Here is a 15,985-nt window from a genome sequence, read left to right as displayed (position 1 = left end):
CACGGATGCCTCAGCCCTGTCATGATTCCACCTGTTAAGGCGCACAGAACGGGTGGAGGTGCAGGAGTCGAGGAACTCGCACGGTTGGTCTCTCAATGTCTTCTAGTAAGGCCAAAGTTGCCATTGTTATTAGGCTATGTATTGCATCCTTTTGTGCATGCTTTTATGTCCACTTATTTCATTTCATACACGTCGATGGGTCATTGTTTCCAATAAGGCCCATGTGTCAATACTGTAATAATTTTGAGGAGTAATTGTTTTCACATGTTGTCCAACAAACTCGTAAACAAATTCCCAATGTTAGCATAGCCTCTAAGTGTCGCCAAAGGACAAAAATCATTAGAAATGTGGGTACGCCAGACATGAAGTTGGCATGGAGTACCGCACATTCTCACGTTCATTTCACTCTTGACACATCCAACTGTGAGTGTATGTAACGTTTTTGTGCATAGACAACGTTTGTACATGAGGCCCCAGGTGTGGGCACCTGGTGGTAAATTAAAGCTGGAAGAGGTGGCTCGTACCAAAGCTTCAGGCCAGATCTCAATCGCCCATTCTCTCAGAGTTTGGACGCAATCCGTTTCTGGTCTTGCACAGGGATGCATCTCCTCATCTCTGAGGGCAACCAAAAATCGTCAAATGATGAGAGAGGAAGAGGAGCTTGGATGGAGGACGCAACTGAGACAGGACCCATGACAGCATGCAGATCTCTGTTGGTGAGGGCCACATTGATGGAGGTCTGATTCTCACACACACTAACACACACACACACATAGAAATTGAGTAACTCTGTGTGTGTGTGTGTGTGTGTGTGTGTGTGTGGGTGTGTGTGAGAGAGAGAGAGAGAGAGAGTGATTATAAATAAATTTCAAACGTCAAACATCAAACCCTGGTTTACACGATAAATAAAACACTCACAGAACTAGAGGGTCCAGAATGCACCTGTGCTGCAGGTGATTGGGCCACAGCAGGGATATTATAATTAATGAAAACTAAGACTAAAACTAAAACTAGCAGTGAAAAAATAATTTTGGTAAATAAAACGACAATAAAAACGACATTTTTCAAAAACACAAAAACTCAATAAAAACTACAGTGAATAATGCAACACAAACTAAAAATAGATTTGCGAGTAAAATCAGCTTAGTTTCCATTTTCCATTTTCCGTTGAGTAGTCATAAGTAATGTAAAGTATCTAAATACTGCTGAATATTGGTTATGCTGCAATTTGGTTTTTTTTTCCTTGAGCAGCTGGTGATGCTCTTGGATGTGCCAATTCAGCATTTGGCTCTGCACCATGTGTCCCACCAAATTTTATTGTTTTCAACTGAAAAAGAATAAAATGTTGAGTAACACCACTGACCAAAATGGAGTGACCAACAGAAACAGGTCAAGGGCAAAATGTTAATGAGGAGAATGAGAAGACAAGAAGAATTGGCAGGACTCACCAGTTTATCAAACACTTCCCAGACTGGAGGCTTGAAAGTGGAGGTGCCAGATGGGCCAGGCACAGCAGCAGGGCGAGCTGGTGGTGTTACACTTTTAGGCTGAGGAAATCAGAAATTAGAAATTAGAAATAATCATTTCAAATCATCACCAAACATGTCAATAGTGCTGTGTCAGAACAATAAGAGACGCACATTAACTTATCAGGATGGAAACCACATATACAGGTCTGCTGACCCCCAAACAGCGACATCTGCCCCCTCAGCTGGATGCCTCTCAATCTGTAAAACACACACTCACACACACACACACACACACACACACACACACACACACACATTTTACATTTAACATTACATTTGATACCATAGTACTCTGTATCTTAGATGTTAATTGTTCTAAAGATAGAGAGAGAGAGAGAGAACATACGTAACACATGAAGTACTATCAAAATAACCTTTTTGTAGAGGTTGTGCCATTTCTTCTGCCTTGGGGCACGCCTGTTCCCTGCTTCTGAGGGCCAGGTCCCTGTATTGGCAAAATTTTTTAGCCTGGCATACCACTCTTCATCTCCCTTAGCCTGTTTTTCTTTCTGTGATGCCATCTTGTAAGCAATGAACAAAATAATAACTTAGTAATTGCAATTACAACATGAATGAAAAGTTTTCTACTGTCACACTTAGATTATAGCTACTCATTATGAATTAGCTAGCCTACTGTAGCCTGCTATTATTAGTAACTTTTTGCCAACCTATTTTGCTAATACTAGGCTAACAACTATAATTACCTGTTAGCTACCATATTTTACCACTAGCTATTTCACTTTATTAATACTATTAACTATTAGCTAACCTAATCGTTTTACAACAGTACTCTCTTATTATGACACGGGATGGCGGTAAAAATTAAGGCGGTAAAATGATGCTGCAGTAGTTATAGCTATAACTTTAGTATTCTGTGTAGTACTGTAGCCTACTGTACTGGACTAGTATAACTTAGTCAGCAAACTATTAAGACAATTATTATGTGACTTTACTGAATAAATATGAGGTCAACTTCAAGTCAGCTAACATTAGATAGCTAGCTAACATTAACAAACTTGCTCATTTAGATAACATACCTTTGAGTAGTCCGATGATGAGTCAAGAGTCAGAGCGGGCACTCATGCTGCAGGTAGCAGCAGTTCCACTACTAGGATGGAGCTGAATCCAAATACGGTATTTGGCAAAGCACAAATAGTGGGTTTTTATGAGTATTTATCACATACAAATATTTTTAAAATTATTTGTTCTTGGGAAGAAAAGAAAAAACGTAAAAAAAAACTGGTGTTCCTCATAACTGTTAGCACGTTGGGTATTTGTGCTCCTCCTGCTTTTGCTGATGTGACGGGAAGACACTAGGAAAATGGAGGAGAGTGACAGTAGTATCTGTCTGCAGAGCCACAGAGCCGCAGTTTTACGCCTAACAATAGTTTCACACCAGCAGTTTCAGGCCAGTGGCTTTCAGCACATGCGCTGACACTTTAGGGTTAGGGTTAGGGTTAAACAATTAGCCATTGGCCTGCAGACAGATACTATTGTGGGTCCCTGTTGGCCATTGGGCCATCCCTCCCGTTAAAAAATAACAAATCACCTACTGCTGATAACTATATATAGTATACTTGTATTCCAGGTCTCTCAGTCAGGGGTTAATTAAGACTTAGTTCTTGGCATATGGTGGCAGCAAGAACAATTTTTTTTTTGTGTGATGATTTTTTTGTTTATATTCTGTCTGTCCATTTAGGGCGGGTGGTGGCGAGGTTCACAATGTTCACATTGGCATTTTTTAGTTTAGAGTTTAGTTTATTGGTTCGAGTGTGGATTAGGAATTGAATGTTAGTTTTAAAATGATTTTCTTTTCAATCATGTTTATGGTTATACATGTTTATTGCTGGGTTTATGAACACCATTAACCAATATTGCATTTAAGTGTTCATAATTATTATAATAGTTTATTGAAGAACACTTATATTAACACATTAATATTCTAAAATTAGACATGTAATATAAACAAAAACAGGATTGTTACATCTATTTCCACTTTTATTCGAATACAAATACAAATAATTTTGCTGCCTCAACAAATACAGATACAAATACAAATACTGGACTCTCTGCACATCCCTATCACCTACCCTACATACTTGAGTTCCAAGAAAAGCACTTAGACTGCAATATACCTTAACATTTGCCACCTTAAAAAGGGAGAGAAACAACATTCGAGATGATTTTTTTTTTTTTTTATCATAATGTAGAGCATATTTAGCTAATTTTCTGTGTATTTACAATCCCAATCACAATACAATATTGTGAAACTGACTACATCGTGGGTTTCCAGACATGGATGTGTCAGTGAACTGTCAGTTGTTCAGCTGTTGTCCCAACAAGTTGAGGTATATAGAACACTGACATCTTCACAGGTGTTGAAGGATGCTTCAGTCTTCTAAATCAACCACTGTTTGGTTAAGGAAACACAAGGCCAAGAACACACAAACAATTAAACATGAGCGTGTGAAACAGGCTAACTAGTACATAAATTAACCTTATGAGTTACAAAAAAAAATTATGAACACTACAGTTGTCATTTGATGAAGAATGCCAACAAGTTTTTTTCTAATTTGTAGTAATTTTTGATTAAAAAAAAACAGGAGCAAATAGAGTCCTGTCAAGTGTAATAAATTGGTGTCTGAGTTGTATTTGATGGGATTGGAGATAGAGATGAGATTAACCTTAAGATTGTGCAGATGTCAAAACAAATACTGCAGACATTTTCCAAGTCACATCCAATACAGCAAATGATGCCTACACAGCAGTCATCGTCAGGTGTGTCTCTTTTATCTTTGTCATTGGTGGTTGAAGTGTCCTCACGTGAACTGTTTTGAGAGCCCATTTTGTGTGTGTTGGAAAGCTGTAAAAATTTCTGAGGCAAATACAGGATACTGTCTCGTTTACAAAAAAATTTGGATAAATTATATCATCAAAGTAATCTCACTCTAGTCACTGTTTTTTATCAGTAGAAATTTTCAGTTCTGTTGTATCCACATCTCTCATAGCCAGTTAAATGATCATACCTTCCTGAAAATGTAAAGATAGTTCAGAAGTGAAACAGCTGATATTTCTTGTAAGCTAGATAAATAATGCTGTCTGTTTTTTTTTTGCACAAAACTGTTCCACAAAATTATGACATGAATATAGAATAACAAACTATTAGATCAATTTATTTATCTACATTAGGCAACACAGTTATGACAAGCCTACGCATACGTCGTTTTTGAGATTCGATTAATCAAAATGACTGTACCTTGAACGGGATGAATCTCACAATGCCTCTCTTAAAGAGATGAAGAACTGATGAAAGAAACACTGTGCTGTTCCCGTCTAAATGAGCCTTTTAAACTTTGCTTCATGTGACGTAATCTTGGGGAATGTGGTGGGATGTTTCACATTTCCTCATTCCTTCATCTTCAGTACAGACAAGATTAACGTATCAATGTCCAAATACTGGAATACATCGTATGAACAATGGTGCAGTGAACGAAATTGCTTTACAGTAAACATACTACATGCTCTGAAATTGTGGTAGAATTGTCCTACGTGAACCACAGTTAACATACTGTGATTACCTGTCGTGTATTGCAGTAACACTGATCATGATAAATGTCCATTGTAACTGAATATGTAATGTCTTTATTATCCACTGGACAATAACAGATTAAATGGTGCAATTATGCATTCTTTTATAATATGGTAGGTCACCGAGTAAATGCATACTGGGCATCAATAAACCTAATACACTAAAACCTAACCTGATAAAATGAAACAAGTGAATGAATATACAAATAATAGCTCATTTGCAAATTCCAAAGTGTTACGACCCCGTCTAGGGTGGGGTGAACATAAATGCGTGGGAGAAACCTCCTGCTCCTGCCACCCGAGTGAACCCGAAAACACCAATACCGACACCGATATAAAATGCTCAGCTTTTTTATTACTATATATAACTATTTACAAACACAAAAGACTTCGGGGTGAGCCAGGCCAAAACAATAAACAAAACACATCTAACTAACAGGAAAAAGGGAATAACCTCAAAAGAATACCAAAATAAAGACAAACTCAACTTTCCTCCCTAACTAACATAAACGGGAGAAAATATGTGTAAATGGAAATGGCACCCACCCCCTACGTGTGCTGACTATAAAAAGAAAACACAAAAGAAACCAACACGAAAATGCACTATTAACACCTATTTACAAGTTTCATTGGATGTGGACTCACGAGTCCACATCATTGTCACAAGAGTTCAAAAACTAGGGACGCGGCAGCAGGAGTTAGACAGGAGGTTCCGCGCCAGATGTGTCCTGCGCAGCCGTCATCTTTTAAACTTCCCTTGGATGTTCCCCAACCAATCGTGACCCGCCAGCAAACCTGAAAAGAAAAATGGGTCGGGGAGCGAGAGGGAGAGATAGAGACAGAGGGAACACCCGAGCGGTAACAAAAAATACGTCCAAGGACATAACAAAAGCAAAGCAGTTTTTTTAAGCCTCAAACAAGTGACAGTTTGTACTGTAATTGTTCAGTGTGTAAATTTAGATGGGTCATGTAATCTTCAATAACATTTCTGCACTCATGCTTGAGTACACATGGTGAAAATGGAAGAGCGAGGATTGTATGGATCTGGGAATTCCATTGTTTTATTAGGAGCTGCAAGTGTATTTTTAGGAATTCCATAAGTACTTTGGACTTGATCAGGGACAGTTTGACCTCCTGCTCCAGAGGGTCTGACTCCATTATTCTTACGGTGAATTTTTATGTTTTGCACGAAATGCATCATGTGTAATGACACATTGCAGTGCTCTCTGAACAATGCCTTTTTTTCCTCTTCATGTTTAAAAAGATTTAGTTTTTTTACTGTCATTCACTGACACAGTCTATTTCTACTCAAGGTTTACCTTTCAAACCTATGCTTAGAGGGAAAAAAAAACTTCTTATTAAATCCACTGCAGTATTATCATATGTATAATTTTATATACTTTAGATTTCTTGCTGCGGGGAATTCATATAGGACTGTTGAGACAGCAGCTGGTCTTGCAGGTTGTCTATGCTTTCTATATGTGGAACAGCAAAAAAGGTAGGTTACAGTAATGGAACAGATTACGTGTAGGAACTGGAGACACATCAAACAATGGCTGGTTCAGCAGGTTTAATTTAATAGATACGTTCACCTTACCAAAAACAACTCCTCAGTAATACTTTCTTTTTCTTCAAAAGGAAGATGGGTTTGTCAGGAAAAGTCTCATGGTTACAGTGTGCCATGGTAGATGTACCCCTGAGAGTTCCTCTTCCATGAGTGCATGTTTAGTTATTGAAGAGTCTTAAAACTATGGAGTCATATGGAAACTTAAATTTGAATGGTTTTGTGAAAACTTTCACACTCTCAAAGGTGCAGAAGAAGTCATGTGACCACCTGTTACATAAAATGCATTTAAGTTTGTGGGTGTTTTAGGGAATTTTGCTACTTTTGTGTGTTAAAAGCTCAGTATAACACCTTTTGACAGACAGAATTATAATAGTCTGTGAGTATGGTTGAAAAAAACAAACAAGCAGTTGCATGTATTTAAATATTATTCTTCTGTTAGCTGTAATGTGCTGTATTTCTCAAAACTATTCACGGAAATTACCAAAAAGATTTAATTGCTATTACCAGTATTATTTACTGATATTCTGTTATGTCACACTGGCTAATCATTCATGAGCAGAAAGTTCATTAATATCTTACCTTCAGTTCAATGTCATATTATAGTCCGTGAAGCAGTATTTGTATTAAAGCTAGTGATGTTTGTAATTAGAGGGATGAAGAATTTTCGGGCAGCTCTTTTCTACTTCTTCTGGCCTTTTAAGTATATGAGCAGCATCAAACTCATTCACTAGTGATTTTAACAACCAGTCTCCAGCCTTCGCCCAGGTCTCCTACATTACTTCACTCACCCTACAAACCCTCTGTGACAGCTGTGCCATTGGGAGGATCAGAACCACACCAAATCCCGGCCATGGGACAGCACCGATTCAGTGCCACTCTCCATGACAGCAACAGCTCAGCCGAGTTATCAGGAACAACAAAAGCGCATGGTATGTCCATACAACAGCAAAGACACATGGCATGTCCAGACAACAACAAACACACATAGTACATCCAAACAACAGCAAAGGAATGTGGATTTCAATCTAAGGGAGAGCATTCAATGCTAATTTCAGAATTTGAAACTAAAGACTTCACCCCTCTGGACTAAATAAAATAAATCTTCGTGTTTATTTTCAGCATAACACACACAGGTGTAATTTTTAAACCTTGAAGTCAATGTTATAGTTAATATTAACTTTTAACTTACAGCTATTACAGCTATTACAGAAAATGCAAGCTCCTATACCATTCCAAATGCTTCTGGTGATTTCTACCATGTGCTAGAGCATTCTAATCAATTATGAATTGAGAACAGCTCATGCAGTAGATCTCTGGTCAGTTACTAATCAGTTGCAAGTCATGGCTAAAACCAAAGAACTTAGTGAGGACCTCCGGTTGCACATTGTGGCTGCTCACAAGACAGGGAAAGGCTATAAAGCCATATCCAAGTGTTTTCAGGTGCCAGTGGCCACAGTGCAAAGCATAATCTAAAAGTACAAGGAGTTCCACACTGAAAAATCTCAAAGGGTGGGGGTAGGAAGCCAAAAGTGAGCCCTGAGCTGGCATGAATGGCAGTGTGAGAGGCCAAGAAGAATCAAAGGATCACCACCAAGGCCGTCCTGATGAATCAAAGCAATTCTGGTACCAACATCTCAAGGCAGACACTCCAGTGGACACTGCGCAAGGCTGGCCCCCATAGACGCCGACCAAGGAGGACTCATTAGGACAGTGCATTGATAGCGTGCCAATCATTCTGCGTCCTAATGACATGCCCCTGGTGTACCCAATGCAAATGGATGTGGAACACTCTAATCCGTCACAAATGTTTGCTTTTTTTGGCAAGATGCCAAAGCATGGGTGCCTGTGTGTGTGTGTTTTGGCTGAATGCCAAAAACGGCAACCACAAAACGAAACAAAAAGTAATTGGTAGCAGCAGTTTTTGAATTCCACACAAAGCCTTCAATTACTGTAACTTAAGGATGTGTCAATAATCTTCCAAATAAACACTTCTATGTAGTTTCTGTTACGAACATGATATGTGTGAAAAATCAGTAATCACCATCAATAAAAACAAACTGACTTCAACATTTTAAGCTTTGCAGTGTGTCTTCTTATGTTATTAAGGGTTAGCTTCCAGCATTTACATTGAACATAACTTCAAGTTGTTTTAAATCCAAAAGTTTTCAGCATGTCTGCATTTCCTTTTCCGAAAGATCTGCGGTGAGTATACAAACAATGCAAGTTCAAGAGGAGTTGTCATTCTTGAGAAGTCAAACAGAGCAGACAGGATGAAGTAAATGAAAATAACAGAGCTTTGATTACTGTGTTGTCTTTCAGTCCTTTAGTACATTCAGTCCTTTTACTGATTCTTACTTCTAAGAGAAACTTCCTCCGTTCCTCAGGCATTTTCTACAGTTTTGTATTGAAGTGTAACACACTCCAGTAATCATTTTTGCATCTATTTTCTTCCTCCAAAGTCTGGATAAGCCAACGGCTTCAGCCCACATTCAGTAATTAGGAGGACAATATTGCAATCTGTATTAAATCCATGCAAAAGGCAATTTGTGTTTTGAATGGAAACACATATATTATCACTCACTCACTCACTCACTCACTTTCAAAGCCGCTTATCCTAATTAGGGTCGTGGGGGGTCCTGGAGCCTCCCAGTGTTCATTGGGTGAAAGGTGGGCAAACACCCCGGACAGGTCGCCAGTCCATCTCAGACACACGTACTCCTGCAGTGAAATCCTCTGTTCCAGGAGACAAAGTCACTGAAAGAGGGGTGTACAGCACAGAAAGAAAGGGCTCACCCCTTCTCTTAAACTTGGAAGCGACTTTTTCAGTTACACCTGGTGGAGCCTGTGATGTTAAGCAATGTTGGAGAAAAAAATGTTTCTTTGTTTTATGAAAATCACTGTAACAGTTATGTAGCCATTTTCTTGTGAGTCAGTCAATGTAAGCATTTGTATTAAGAGTTCATAGCTATATAATCATTTGTAATTAAATAAATACTCAGGTTCTTTCTTCAAAAAAGATGAGATCTGTGAATGGTGAAAAAGAAATTGTACTTTTAGTTCTTCTCTGTGCAGAGATTGTAGACGGTCAAATGTTCAAGGTTACATGGTGTGTTTTTCTTTTTTTCTATTCTAGTAATAAGAAGAGTGTTAAACATTGGTGACAAATTCATATTATTTTAATTAAAAATATGGGCACAACGGAGATAATGGTGTATTACGAAATGGACAAGGAATGTGAAAGATGTGACTAATGCGTAACCTGTTCAGGAGGTGACAATATTTTGTATAAAGGTTGGTGCTTTGTGAATGTTGCTTCAGCCACTCCCCTGGACCGGCTCCATTTGTTGTATGCTGTTTTGAGTTAAACATATACTGCATCAGATTAACATATACGATAAACATATACTGCATCAGATTCTGAAGACTTTGATTGATTATTTTGAAAGTGAGTGAACAGTGTGGTTGGCCACATCTGGCCCTGACTGGGCAACACGCCTCTGGAAATCCACAAATGCAACAAAATACAAAACACCTTAAAGTTGAGCTTTGAATCTGCTTGTCTTGAAATGTCCAGTCCTTGCCCCCCTCCCCCCCCAACCATGTTTTGCAGTCCTCCGCATAACACATGAGCCAGATGGAGCACCAGCTGTGTCTGTATTGTAAGGAATTCCATGACAGATTTCAGCCCGATCAGGGACAGTTTGACCCCCCGCCCCAGAGTATTGGATGGATTGTCTTTCATGCTAAATGAATAATTTCTAATGACACATTGTGACACCCAGCCAACACATACCTATTTTCTTCCTTTTGTTGTTTAGAAATATTTCATTTTTTTGCCCATCACTGACACAAAATAGACTATTTCTATTCAAACTTTCAATTTCAAACCTATGCTGGGGGTGGGGGCTCTTCACTGCAGAATTATGGCATGTATTTTAGATTTCTTCCTCTATTCATTTAGCGGATTTTGCAGCACCAGTTTAAATAAAACACCCTCTTTGAAAAGTTGTTTTTAAGTGAATGCCTATATCTGATGTGATTCTTTTGCATGTTGTGCAATAATGCTTCAAGGACTACTTTGCTATTAAGCAATTGTGTTTTTAAGCCTGTGCATATTGCATTACCTATTTTATAGTGTATTGTTTCTAATCTACATTGTGTGAGCTACTGGACACCTGAATTTCCCCAAGGGCATGAATAACGTATCTCTCTATCTATCTAAGCAAAAGTACATTTAAGTTCATTTACCACAGAAAATAAATGTGACGTACATTTGACAGGATTGGAAAAACAAATCAGCAGCTAGTTCAACTAGTTTTGTGTAATTTGGCACATCCCCAGGAACAAAACATCAGATGAATTAACTGTTTCTTTTATGACAAACATCTCCGTCAGGAAATCTCTCTTGCTTAGTCTGCCACAAGGAAGCCGATGTAACAGTGTGAGACCCACTTCCATAGCCTCACACTTAGTTATTCAAGAGACTTACAATATCAGGAGTCACATGCAAACTTTGAATGGTTTTGTGAAAACAAAATTTTGAGGGGAGTAATTTTGTGAGAGTTTGTGAGGGCATTTAGCTACTTTTGTGTCTTAAAAATGCAGTACAGAAGTTTTTGACTGACAGAATTGTAGTTGTTTTGTGAGTATGGTTAAAGTAAACAGACAATGAATCAAAAGAACCCAAATATTTTTGAGAAACTAACCCTTTTGCGAAACTGCATGTGCACATGACAGACAAGATTTGGATAGACTTTATTGGTAACACCAAATCACATTACCACAACATTTAGAAAAAACTGAGAGAGCAAGACAGAGAAATAACATTTAAAAGAGCCTTTTTTAAAAAAGTTTCTGATGGTAATGTATCAAATTTTACATGCATTTGCAACAATACTACATTTATTGTCAACACAGTTAAATCAGCTCTCTGTTTCTGATTAAACCTGAGCGCTTCAAGGATTTTCTGGCCTGGATGTGTCAGTGAGCTGTCAGTTGTTCAAGTTGTCCCAATCAGCTGAGTTTTATAGAACACGGTCTTCATGTTGAAGAATGGTTTGCTCCTCTAAATCAATGAGTCTCCTAAGGCTACATATCAAATCCATCTCCCCATTCACATCCATCTCCACCTTCACATCCATCTCCCCAGTCACATCCATCTCCACCTTCACATCCATCTCCACCTTCACATCCTTCTCCACATTCACACTGATTTAGGAAACACAAGGCAGCAAGAATTAAAAAAAAAACAATGAATTACAAGTGTGTGAAACAGGAAAATTAAGAAACTTTGAGGGGCAAAAAATCACAAGCACTATAGTAGCACCGTGAAGACTATGAATAAGTTCCTTTAAATTTTTAACAAATGTTGTTTGAGCTGATATAATACTGAGGGAACAGGGCTCATGGGTCATGTCAACTGAAATAAGTTGGTGACTGAGATGTATAGTTGAATTGACAGGGTAGAAGACTGAGACTAACAAAAAAACCCTACCTCGGCCATTTCCGTTAAGCAATCTACGAAGCAACCACAGGCCTTCAAGAACCAACTGCACCTGCAGCATGACTCTTCTTCCTTCTTCTCCTTCTTCTTCTTCTGATTGCCAGGGCTATCTACAGTAGATGTAGTGTTTTGGACACTCATTCTGTCTGCAGGAAAGCTCTGGAGGCAAGTGCAGGTTGCTGTCTTTAAAAAAAAAAAATCAAGGAAGTTTCAGAGGAAAATAATATCCTAAGGGTAATCTCATTGCATCAACCTTTTTTTTTATCAGTAAAATCTTTCAGGTCTGCTGGACCTGCATCTCACATAGCCAGGTATATACCATACGTCTTGAAAATAAAATGTATAAATAATTGAAACCTAAAGTATAACCAATGACTCTTACACACTAGCTACAGATATATGTTTTTCCAAACCATTCTAACAAAATAATGACATGAATATAGAATAACACAGACTACACAGTTATGGCATGTACACTCATTAATTGTCTTTGAGATCTGGTAAATCAAAATGACCCTACCGTGAACAAGAAGAAGCAACAAAAGCCCTTTTGAAGGGATGGAGTGGAAAGGTGGAGTGGGTTATGTCAGTTTAAGTAAGCTTTTTAAACTCTGCTCCACGTGACCTAGACCTCAGGAATGAGGTGGGTTGGTTTACATTTTCTTCATTTCATCATCGATACGACACAGAGGCTTAATGTATTGACATCTAAATCATCCAAAACATCCAAATACAGGAGCGTGAAGTGTGACGAGTTGTGCAAAAAAAAAAAAAAAAAACGCAACATGCTGTTCATTGTTGGTCATGATAAGTGATCACTGCGACTACTTTTCCACAATAAATCAAAAGGTGTAATTATGCATTCTGTTATGATGCAGTAGGCCCCCAAGAGAGCATATATTCTAGGCATCAGAAAATCTGATAAGATGAACCCTAACCTGATAAAATTAAATAAATGAATGAAAATACAAAAAAAAAAAACCTGCATGTACAAACCCCAAAACTTGTAAGACTTGCAAGACCTGTATCTGATCTTCCCCTTTAGCTGGTCTGATACTGAAGCTGCACTTAATGTGACAGTCAGCTCCTTAATAACTAAATGCTTGGTTTGCATTCTGCCTGTCTTAGAAGTCGCTTTTGATAAAAGCGTCAGGACATGCAAAACAAACCTTTTTTTTTTCAAGCCTGGGACAGGTGGCACTTTGTATCATATTTGTTCAGGGCCTAAAATGAGATTGGGCATATGATATTCAAAAAAATCCCTTGCACTAATGCAGGAGTAGGTATGTCAAGAATGGAGAGTGTGGACTGGATGGAACTACTTCTTTGATCAGTATCAGCCACCTACTTTAGTCTTGCAAAGGTTACAGGGTCAAAGAGGAAGCTGAAGTCTTAAAGTGTCTAAAAAGTATTGTAAAGAAGTACAGTAACAAAACAAAGTTCTTCAGCTTGTTGTTGTTGTTGTTACATGTAGAAGATAAGTCAAAACATCGTAAACTCCATGACTGGAGTATGCCACAAGTCTACAATGCTTTGTGAATGTGTGTGTGTGTGTGTGTGTGTGTGTGTGGGTTTGAGAGGGTGGGTAGGGGTGTGTGTGTGTGTGTGTGCGCAGTGGGTGGGAAGGGGGGCGGGGGCGGAGGGGTTGGTGTAACACATTTGTCCTCAATTTGAAATGTACTATTCCCTGTGGTGTTGTAAGTCCTCACAAGGCACAACACTGTGCTAGTTCTGGGTGGATACTGGTACATGCATCTTGTAGTATGTACAAAGCAAATCACTGCATCTTTTCACCTGCAAGTTTAAAGACACCTTCACAGTAATGGATATAGGGTATGTGCCTATGTTATTTAACAGCCTATGTTATTTCCATACACCATACGCTACACTGCATCACAGGAGCCATTGTGTTGCATTTTCCCCGCTGCATGCCTTGGATTCTTCCAACGTCTCCTCTGAAAATACTTGCAGCTGAACAACCAGAAATCACGTGACATGTGAGACGATGCTTTTGATATCTGAGGAAATTAGAATTTTGGTCTTTTAAATTGTAAGAAACAGTTTAAATGAAAACATCCTTTTAGAGAAGCTATTTTGAAGGTAAGAAAAGGCTAGTTTTGACATTAATGCTGCTCTGGTGTGATTCTTTTGCAAATTGACAGTGAGTGTATTTGACACTATATGGTTGTCTTAAAAACGAGAAAAAACACAAAGTGGACAGCTGGTTCAACTAGTTTAATGTAATTTGAGACGTTCACCCTCCTGGAGATGACTGCTCAGACTTACTACTGATTTCTTTAATGACAAACATCTCTGTCAGGAAAAGCCTTTTGTTTACAATCCGTCACAAGAAAACTGATATACCACTGTAAGTCCCACTTCCATAAATCCAAATTATTAACTTCTCATTTTTTTTTCTTTCAAAAACTTGTACACTCAAACATGCCAAGTAAAATGTCACATGACTTTTTGAGGCCAATAAGTTTGTAAGAAGGGTTATCGTATTTGTAGGTTGCATGGTTATCATATTCGGAGGGTTATGCTTGATCTCATCGTTGCTGGCAGATGAACTGGACTCATTTTCGAAGGAAAAAAATATCCTTCAGTGTCTTACATGGGGCAGCTGTGGTCTACAGGTTAGAGAACCAGGCTTGTGACCGGAGGGTTGCCGGTTTGATTCCTAGGACTAACATCCATGGCTGTGTGCCCTTGAGCAAGGTCCTCGATGCTCCCTGGGCACAAGGAATGCTAAAGAAATATCAGACAGCCCTTTGATGTTTGACCTGTCATCTTTTAGATATGTGATCAGCATCAGTTTCAGTCTCTACATCAGTGATTTCCACAATCAATCTTCTCCCCTTGTCCTGCCCCCCGTCGCTCTTTACCTATTCTACAAACCTTCCTACAACTCTTTCACGTAAAACCAAATGCATTGATTCACGCTATGTAAATGTAACATGTAAAACCAGATGCACTTATTCACACTATGAAAATGTAACATGTACAACCAGATGCATTGATTCACACTATGTAAATGTAACATGTAAAACCAGATGCACTTATTCACACTATGAAAATGTAACATGTACAACCAGATGCATTGATTCACACTATGTAAATGTAACATGTAAAACCAGATGCACTTATTCACACTATGAAAATGTAACATGTACAACCAGATGCATTGATTCACACTATGTAAATGTAACATGTAAAACCAGATGCACTTATTCACACTATGAAAATGTAACATGTACAACCAGATGCATTGATTCACACTATGTAAATGTAACATTGATTCACACTATGTAAATGTAACAAGTAAAACCAACTGCATTTATTCACCACTGCACCATGTAGAATCGGATTCTGCAGAAGCACCAAAGAAATTGAACTCCTGAACTGAATTTAAGAGGGAGCATTCTATGCCAATTATAAAATTTAAAAGTGAGGGCTTCTCCCCTGTGAATGAAATAAAACTTTAATGCTATTTGTCAAGACTGCCAGTGAACACATATACGTAATTGGCCACTTCCATTCGAGTGCATTGATCATTTCCATCTGCATAGGTGCGTTTGAAAATCAAATTTGTTAGAAACACTTATACAAATATAGCTCTGCTAACAGATTATTTCAAAGGGTAAGTTCGTGTTTCCTTGATAAATATATATACTCATAATGTCCCATTAGTAAAACCTAACTAATAAAGTTGTCTAATAAAGAATGAAACTAATAAATAATTAATTATTAGAGTGTGGTGATGTAACTGTATTATAGATTACCCCTGCATTTAATGAT

The sequence above is a fragment of the Chanos chanos genome, chromosome 11 (assembly GCF_902362185.1).
Source record: "Chanos chanos chromosome 11, fChaCha1.1, whole genome shotgun sequence".
Taxonomy (NCBI): Eukaryota; Metazoa; Chordata; class Actinopteri; order Gonorynchiformes; family Chanidae; genus Chanos; species Chanos chanos.
Note: the sequence above shows the minus strand (reverse complement) of the source record.